Below are 8,403 nucleotides of genomic sequence, written 5' to 3' on the forward strand. Positions count from 1 at the left end.
AGGAGGATTGGTGGCGGATGTTAGCTCAGGGCTAATCTTCCTCAAAAAAAAAAAAAGAAGAAGAAGATGTGGCATAGGGGGCTGGCCCTGTGGCATTGTGATTGGCTCTAGCACTCTGCTTTGGCGGCCCAGGTTTGTGGGTTATGATCCTGGGCAGAGACCTACACCACTCATCAGTCATGCTGTGAGAGTGACCCACACATAAAATAGAGGAAGACTAGCGCAGATGTTAGCCCAGGGCTAATCTTCCTCAAACCAAAAAAAGAAAAGAGGATGATTGGCAACACATGTTAGCTCAGGGCAAATCTTCCTGAGCAAAAAAAAAAAAAAAAAGAAGAAGATGTGACATATACACACACACAATGGAATACTACCCAGCCAAAAAAAAGACAAAATGGTCCCATTTGCAACAACATGGATGGACCCTGAGTGTATTATGTTAAGTGAAATAAGCCAGACAGAGAAAGACAAACACCATGTCATTTCACTCATATGTGGAAGCTAAACAAACACACGGACAAAGAGAGCAGATTAGTGGTTACCAGAGGGTAGGGGGTAGGGGGGTGAGTGAAAGAGGCAAAGGGGCACATGTGTATGGTAACAGATAAAAACTAGACTATTGGGGGCATGATGCAGGCTATACAGAAACCAATATCTAATAACATACATCTGAAATTACACAATTTTATAAACCTATACGATCTCAATAAAATTTAAAAAAAAACAAAAACAGAGACTGAGTACACAACATTTTTTCCTAGGAAAGGGTGCCTCTCCTTTTACTAGGCTGCTATGGTGGATTTGAACTAAGCCTAAGCTTCGCAGTTGTTTTCATTAGATTCCATTCACCACAGGTTTCAGATTATTTGAGGGCTAGATCAGAGCCCTCCTATTAGCAGACACTGGGATCCGAGTGCCTGGAGGGTTTATCTCAGTTCTCATGCCCTCCCGTCTGCCTTCAGAAGGCCCCGTAAAACTGCACCTCCCTAGGTGCACCTCAGCTTTCCAGACCCTCCTAGAACCATGGAAGCCACTAACTTCAATTTAGCATAAAGTCCCGAGTGGTTGTAGGGTTCCTTTCTGTGCCCTTGCCTTTCCCTCAGACTTCAGCAGGCTCCACATACCTGGTCCTCAGGGAGCAAGAAAGGAGCATCTCTCCCAGCGTTCTTGCTCTTCCCCCGGCAATAGACAACCTCTGCTTCCTACTAAGTCTAATGCCCAGGATACCTATAGGACCTACCTCAGCCCTCTTGCTCTGCCCTTAATTTTTCACAACCGTTCTGTGAAGGTCAATTGAAAAAGGCTTGGCACGTGAGTACACACTCCCTTTGTGTTTGGGGTTTCTACTCATTTGAAATTGCCACACATTTGGACTTTAAAAATTCATTGAAAGTTTGTTTTCTGCTTACCTGTGTCTAGGAGAGCTCCCTCCTCTCTCTCTCCTGCCAAAGATGAATTAGCCATGGGTCTCGTCTTTCCTCGGAGGGCTTGATTTCCATCTGCATTTGGTTCATTAGATTGCTTTGTGATTTCAGCTCTCAGATGAGCTTAAATAATAAAGCTCTGATTTTTGTTGGTTATCCTGCTTCTTCTCATTCCCATGACGTTCTCATGCAACTTTCTACATCCTCAGTAGAAGCAAGAAAATTACATTGAAAACTTAACTCATGCATTTTGATCATCATATTTTCTATCAACATTCAGAATTAGTCGGTATCGATAGCCTGCCATGATACTCACAAGACTTTTAGAGTGATCTTGCTTCTCCCCTCTATCTCCATCATTGCCAACTCTCACGATTTACTGAAAACATTGGAAAATCTCTGTGTCTACTTTTTTTAGGAGTCACTGCTTAACAATTTCCTGAAGCTTTGTAGTTATATTGCCAACTATTATTTGGGCTTCACTATAAATTTTATTGATTTCCTTATTGTACTCTCCCGTATATTTTATTTTCCTTTGGCCTAGATCCAACCTTATGAAGCCATACTTTCAAAAATGTTTTTTCAGGTAGTAAAATTTCTTTGTTTATTCCCCCCTTTTTCAATATCATTTTGACTACTTATATAATTTAAGATTTTCCCTAGAGGACTTTAAAATATAATTAAAGACAAAAAAGCATAAAATGTTAAATCACATCCAAAGAATGTGCTTATTCCAGAGTAATTTCATAAGACAGTACACGTAATATTGAACTCTCGTGCCATTTTTACCGTCTCTCCACCTTTAACAAAATAACATTTTGTCGACAAACATTTATTGGAATCTTTCTATGCGCCAGAGATATTGCACAGCACTAGAGAGTCCAAGACAAATAGATAATACCTGCCCACAATGTGTTTGGAGGTAAATGGATGATTACGAGATAGAGTTAACGTGTTTTGTTAGAGGGAAATTCAGGATACAGTGCTTATGAGTAACAGATATGGCAAAACCAGACTGGCCCAACTCCTGAGGGAGGTGGCTCCTTAGCTGAGTCTTGATATAAGTAATACTCCGTTTAAAAAAAGAAAAGATAGAAATGTTTGTCCCAAGAAGAGGGAGCTGTAAGTTCAAAGACCCAGAAGTTAAATTGAACCTAGAAGTTTCTGGGAACTGTGAGTCTTGCATTTCATGTAGTATATGGCATATACTGCAGAGCACAGATTCAGCAGGAATTTCAGACTCAGATGATCTTGGAGGACCAACCATTGTAAGGCAGCCAAACCATATATGTGTACACATATGTGTGTATATATATACATATGTATATGTGTACATATATATACACACACATGCTCATGTATATTCACATATATATCAACATAAGAAGGCATGCTCTGGCAGAAGTAATTTAAAGACATTATTTTGAAACACTGAAGTAGCTAAAAATAATAATATCAAGACAGCTGTGAGCCAAATTTAGCAAACAGGCCAGGAATTTGCTGCCCCTGATTTAGAGAGTAAACACCGTGAGACATTGTGTCAGAATCTTGTGGCTTAACCATGTGACCACGGAAAAATAATTAAACTTCTCTGACACTTGGTGTCCTCATCAAGAGCCACTTCAAGCAGTAAACCTCTATTCTAAGGATGAAGTTAGAAAAATACTGAAAACCTAACCCTGAAGTTACATTATGTTTTTGAGGTTACAGGCAGCAACCCAAATCAATAAACATGAAGATCAAAACTCAAAGCACATTCGCCCCATTTTCCATAACATTTTGATGACGTTTGTTTTATTTTTCCTGATAGTGTATTATTTTTGTGCCACAGTTTCTCCTACTAGAATATAAGCCAGAAACTGTTTTTAGTTCCATCTTGATATGTCCCATAGCATTTCATTAATGTCTGGCAGATAGTAGGTAATCAAAAACAACAAAGAATATTTTAAATTTTAATAAGAGAAACTTTTAATTTTTGAAGACAAAATTGCATGCGTCTTTAACTAAATAGTCTTAGGAAAATGCAATTTTAGAAAGCAATCTTTTAACAAAAGCAAAGCATAACAAAGAAAACTAACAAACAAGCAAATAAACAAGAAAAAGGAAAGGCCAAAAACTGGTTTATTTTCCTCATGAGACACTGGGTCAAACATCTTGAACTGACAAGAAATTATTTTCCTTTCACGTAAATGATGTTGGCAGTTTCTGTCCCATGGTTACGATATACTGCAGTGCTTTCTCTAAATTGTTATTTTTGCCAATGAAATAGTCCTATTTTAGCAAGAGTCTAATCCTGTTGCCTAAGGCACAGCTATTTCCTGCGTATTTTCAATTGGGTTTTCTGTGTTCCCATAAGCTTTGCTCATACCATTATTACGAGACTAGTTATGTAAAATTGTGATTAGCTCTTTACACGTCTGTCTCTGCCTTGAGGCCAGGAACTCCCCCAGGGCAGAAATATCATCTCATCCATCTTCATAGCTACGATTGTAACACAGTGCTTGGCATATAGCTGATGTAATGGTAGCAGTAAAAAGTAGATGTGGGGGCCAACCCGGTGGCATAGCGGTTAAGTTTGGGCACTCCACTTCGGTGGCCCAGAGTTCACTGGCTTGGATCCCAGGTACAGACCTACATGCTGCTCACCAAGCCATCATGTGGCAGTGTCCCACACACACAATAAAGGAAGATTGGCACAGATGTTAGCTCAGGGACAATCCTCCTCAGCAAAAAAACCCCAAAAACAAAAGTAGGTGTGAAATTTTGATATCAGGTTAAATTGTTGATTGTGCCATTGTGTGAGCTCCAACTTACTGAAAGAACAGGGATCATTTTTTTCTGTGGGAAAGGCAGATAGCAGCTAGAACAATAAAGGCATTTCTCAGCTTTGACTGTTAAAAAGGATTTTTGAGCCTCAAGCAAGACAATAGTTTTTTTTTCACTATTTATTTATTTTATTTTTTATTTGTTTTTTTTAAAGATTGGCCTCTGAACTAACATCTGTTGCCAATCTTCTTTTTTTCTTTTTTTCTTCTTCTCCCCAAAGCCCCCAGTACATAGTTGCATATTCTAGTTGTAGGTTCTTCTAGTTGTGGCATGTGGCATGCCTCCTCAGCATGGCTTGATGAGTGGTGCCATGTCTGCACTCAGGATCCGGACCTGTGAAACCCTGGGCTGCAGAAGCGGGACACACAAACTTAACAACTCGGCCATGGGGCCGGCCCCGCAAGATAATAGTTCTTAAAGACTCTGATAAGACCACAAAAAAGCCATTTTAAATTTCTCTAATTCTTCTTAATATGTGGCCAAGTTGAAGTTCACATACTTTAACTAGAAGGCAAAGCAGACGACTGCAATCTCAGCCAACATCTAACTGTAGCAGAAAGACACTCTTAGCAAGAGCTGTTCTGCTCCGTCCTTCCCAAATTCCTGACGAGCAAAATAAAACGGTTATGGTTTTTTTTTTTTTTTTCCGCAGGGAACGATTTGCCTTGAGCTAACATCTGTTACCAATCTTCCTCTTTTTGTTTTCTTTCCTCAAAGCCCCCCAGTACATGGTTCTTCTATGTGAGCTGCCATCAGAGTATGGCAACTGACGGATGGGCAGTGTGGTTCCGTGAGCGGGAAGCGAACCCAGGGCACTGAAGCAGTGAAAGCAGCAAGCTTTAACCACTAACCCATCAGGGCTAGCCTGGTTGTTATTTTTTTACACTAGTAAGTTTTGGGGTAACTTATTATGCCTTAAAAGTAACCGTATTTAATCATAGTTTTAAAAAAATATATATGGTTGAAATTAACTACCTAATATTTTATTTAGAAGCTTTTCAACCATGTTTGTTAGTGAAATAAAAGTATACTTTTTCTGTTCTTAATTTGTCCTACTCTTGAAGTATTTCTTGGCTTTTTCTTACTTGAAAACTCTGGTTGTTTTCAAAATAGTATTTATGTGGTGAGACTCCCACGTTAGTTTTTATTGCTGTGTAAAGTTAGCAGCTTAAAACAATACAAATTTATTGTCTCATTGTTTCAGTGGATTAGGAGTCTGCACAGATACCTAGGTCCCCCACTCAGGATCTCCCATGGCTGAAAAGATGTTGACTGGGCTGAGTTCTTTCCTGGAGTTCTCTGGGGAAAAATCCACTTCCAACTTCATTCAGGTTTTTGGCAGCATCTAGTTCTTGCTGGCTGTTGACTAAGGGGACATTCTCAGCTCCTAAAGACTGCCTGCCATTCCCTGCCATGTCACCCTTTCCAAAACTTGGCAGGCACTTCTTAAAAGCCAGCAGGAGAATGTCTTTGCCTTTTCATATCTCTGACTCTCCCTGTCTCCGATCTCTAGATATAGACTTAAAGGGCTCCTGTGTTTAAACAACACCCTTGTGGATAACCTCTTTCTCTAGGTCAGCTGGACCATCCAACGTAACTTCATCACAGGAGTAAAATCCATCATATTTACAGTTCAGGGAAATATGCAGCTGTGTACTCGTGGGACAGGCATCTTGGGGGGCATTTAGAATTCCACTCACCACAACTTTGAAGGCTATGATGTCCTAGCATTTGAATAAGAATTTGGCTAGATATATAATTCTAGTACACAATTATTTTCATTCAATATTGTAAAAGTATTATTGTATTATCTTCTCACTTCCAGTGTTGCTGGGAAAAATTTGATATAACTCTGATTATCTTTTTGTAGTTTGTTCTCTTGAAGCTTTTAGAATTTATCTTTAATTTTCTTCAGGGTCTCTCTAAGGTATATAGGCTTGAACTTTTCCTTTTCTCTCCTTTTGACATTTCTCCTGTTTATGAACTTTTCAATCTGAGTCTCTCATCTTTAATTTTATGAAGATGATTTCCATTATTGCTTCAGTTACTTTCTCTTTTCAATTTTTTTTCTTCTGGGATTTCTATTACCTGGATATTAAGACTTCTATTTCTATTATTCATATCTTTTAATTTTCTATTAATTATTAACTAGTGCTTTTGGGGAGAATTCCTTGATGTATTATTCACACTAATTTCTTTTCCAGCTGTTATCCATCCGACTATTTCCCAATTTATTATGGCTTTTATTTCAATAATTTTATTTTTCATAGCTTATTTTTCCTGTTTTTTTCTATTTTTAAAAGTAATTTTGAATTCTTGGTTCATGTTGTGAAGTTCTTCTCTTATATCTTTATGGAACATTATTGATGTTATTACAAAATTTCATTCAAGCTATTCCAATATTTCTTCTTCACAAGGAATTTTTTGCCCAGTTTGTTTTCTTCCTTTTGAAGTAGTTGTACTTGTGAAATGTCTAGTTGTTTTAGCCTGTGAGCTCACATTTTGTGTGTGTGTGTGTGTGAGAGAGAGAGAGAGAGAAAGGAGAGAGAGATTCACTACTTTGGTAATATAATGAGATAGTTGCCAGAGTTGAGTCCTGGTCTACATCAGTCCCATCTTTGGTTGTAAGGGGGTGGGCGGGGGGCATGATTCTCAGGTCAGAGGGGAATCACAACCACATGCACCAGAGAACTCAAATCGCTCTTGATCTCTCCCATTTGCTGCTGCCCCCAAAGGAGACTCTGCTGGTCCAGGTTTTATTTTTAAACCTTTAGGAAGAAGCAGTATGTGCAGGAAGCATCCCTTTGTTTATAATCCACCATCTCTGCACACCTACAGAAGGAGAGTCTAGAGGGGTCCCCCCTTCATCTTAATTATTTCTGCACCTGTTTAGACCCATATTTTAAAGTCATTATTATAAATACTCTTTTCATTATCTATATGCAACCTCAAAATATAAAACCCCTTTAGTTTGGTTAGTGTTAGCCCTCTAAAAGAAACTGACTTAGGTGAAAGCAGCAGCAATTACATTTATATCTATTACTATCCGGAGGAGTCATGTCTCTCTTGACAAAGCCTCAAATTGCTCATATTAGTAATTTTATTTGCATAATAAATATTTTAATCAAGTTATGAGTAATCTTCTTAATATCTCAGGGTGAGGTCTGTGTATCAACAGGCTGCTCTTATATGCAAGTGACAGGATACCCCACTAGAGATGCCTTCAGCAAAAGGACCTTTATTATCTCACAGATGTCTGGGCTCTGGAGCAGGAGAGCTCCAGGTTTGGTGCAGCAGCATAACAATGTCATCAAGGAGCACACATTTTTCCATCTTTGCACCTTACCCTGCTCAGCAAGTCGGCTTTCATCCCCAGCCTTGTCTGCTCGTGGTTACAGGATGGCTGTTGCAGCTCAAGGCATCGTGTCTTCACACAGTAGCATCCAAAGATAGAAAAGAGGGGGAAAGGCAGTTTTTCAGCTTTTCAAGTGCGTTTCTTTTATCAGGGAGGAAAACTTCTCAGAACTTCCCTACAGGGTTCTGCTGGCCAGGACTGGGTAACATCAGTAGTTGAAACTAGGAAAGCAATGATCTAGAAATAGCTAGAATATTCACTCTCTATTTTGGGAAGCAGGCTCTTTCGGCCAAGAAATTAAGGGCTGGGGACTAGAGTAGGGTCCAATAGTGTTTACCAAGCAAAGTACTAGCAAGACGACAGAGGCATACGAGGATCATTATCCTCATTTTAGAGGTGAGAATCTAAGACGCAGCACTTATTGTACTGAAATACCATGACTATTAAAAAAATTCATTTTTTTAACTGTAGTTTGTACCTCTTAATCCCCTTCTCCTGTTTCGCCCATTCTCTCACCTCCTTCCAAAAATAAATTAGTCACAGGGAATATAGTACAGCATAGGGAATATAGTCACTGTTGTAATAACTTCGTAAGATGAGAGAAGGTTAACTAGATCATTTCGTAATGTATATAAATATTGAATCACTCCATGTTGTACACCTGAAGCTAACATAATATTGTATGTTAATTATACTTCAATAAAAATAAATAAGTAAATAAAGTTCTTGGTGGCCACTGAGCAAGAAATCAGGCTGGATAGCTCCCAGTGGGCCTCACAGGATCATTTATTACTTTGG

The 8,403-nt window shown here is 38.9% G+C and overlaps 1 protein-coding gene across 12 annotated transcripts in view; it reads right to left on the reverse strand.

Moving 5' to 3' along the window:
- Positions 1–7,830, reverse strand: part of IL15 (interleukin 15) — a 122,399-nt gene extending 114,569 nt beyond the window's left edge. For 7 of the 12 annotated variants that reach the window (XM_070245088.1, XM_070245022.1, XM_070245217.1 and 4 more), the window contains exons 1-2: positions 7,597–7,830; positions 1,410–1,628 (exon numbers count right to left, since the gene is read on the reverse strand). The gene's annotated coding sequence lies outside the window, so the exon portion shown is untranslated. The remainder of the gene's footprint in view (positions 1–1,409; positions 1,629–7,596) is intronic. The other 5 variants (XM_070245030.1, XM_070245252.1, XM_070245145.1 and 2 more) reach the window with 2 other exon arrangements.
- Between the last annotated feature and the right edge of the window lie 573 nt (positions 7,831–8,403).

Source organism: Equus caballus, chromosome 2 (assembly GCF_041296265.1).
Source record: "Equus caballus isolate H_3958 breed thoroughbred chromosome 2, TB-T2T, whole genome shotgun sequence".
Classification (NCBI taxonomy): Eukaryota; Metazoa; Chordata; class Mammalia; order Perissodactyla; family Equidae; genus Equus; species Equus caballus.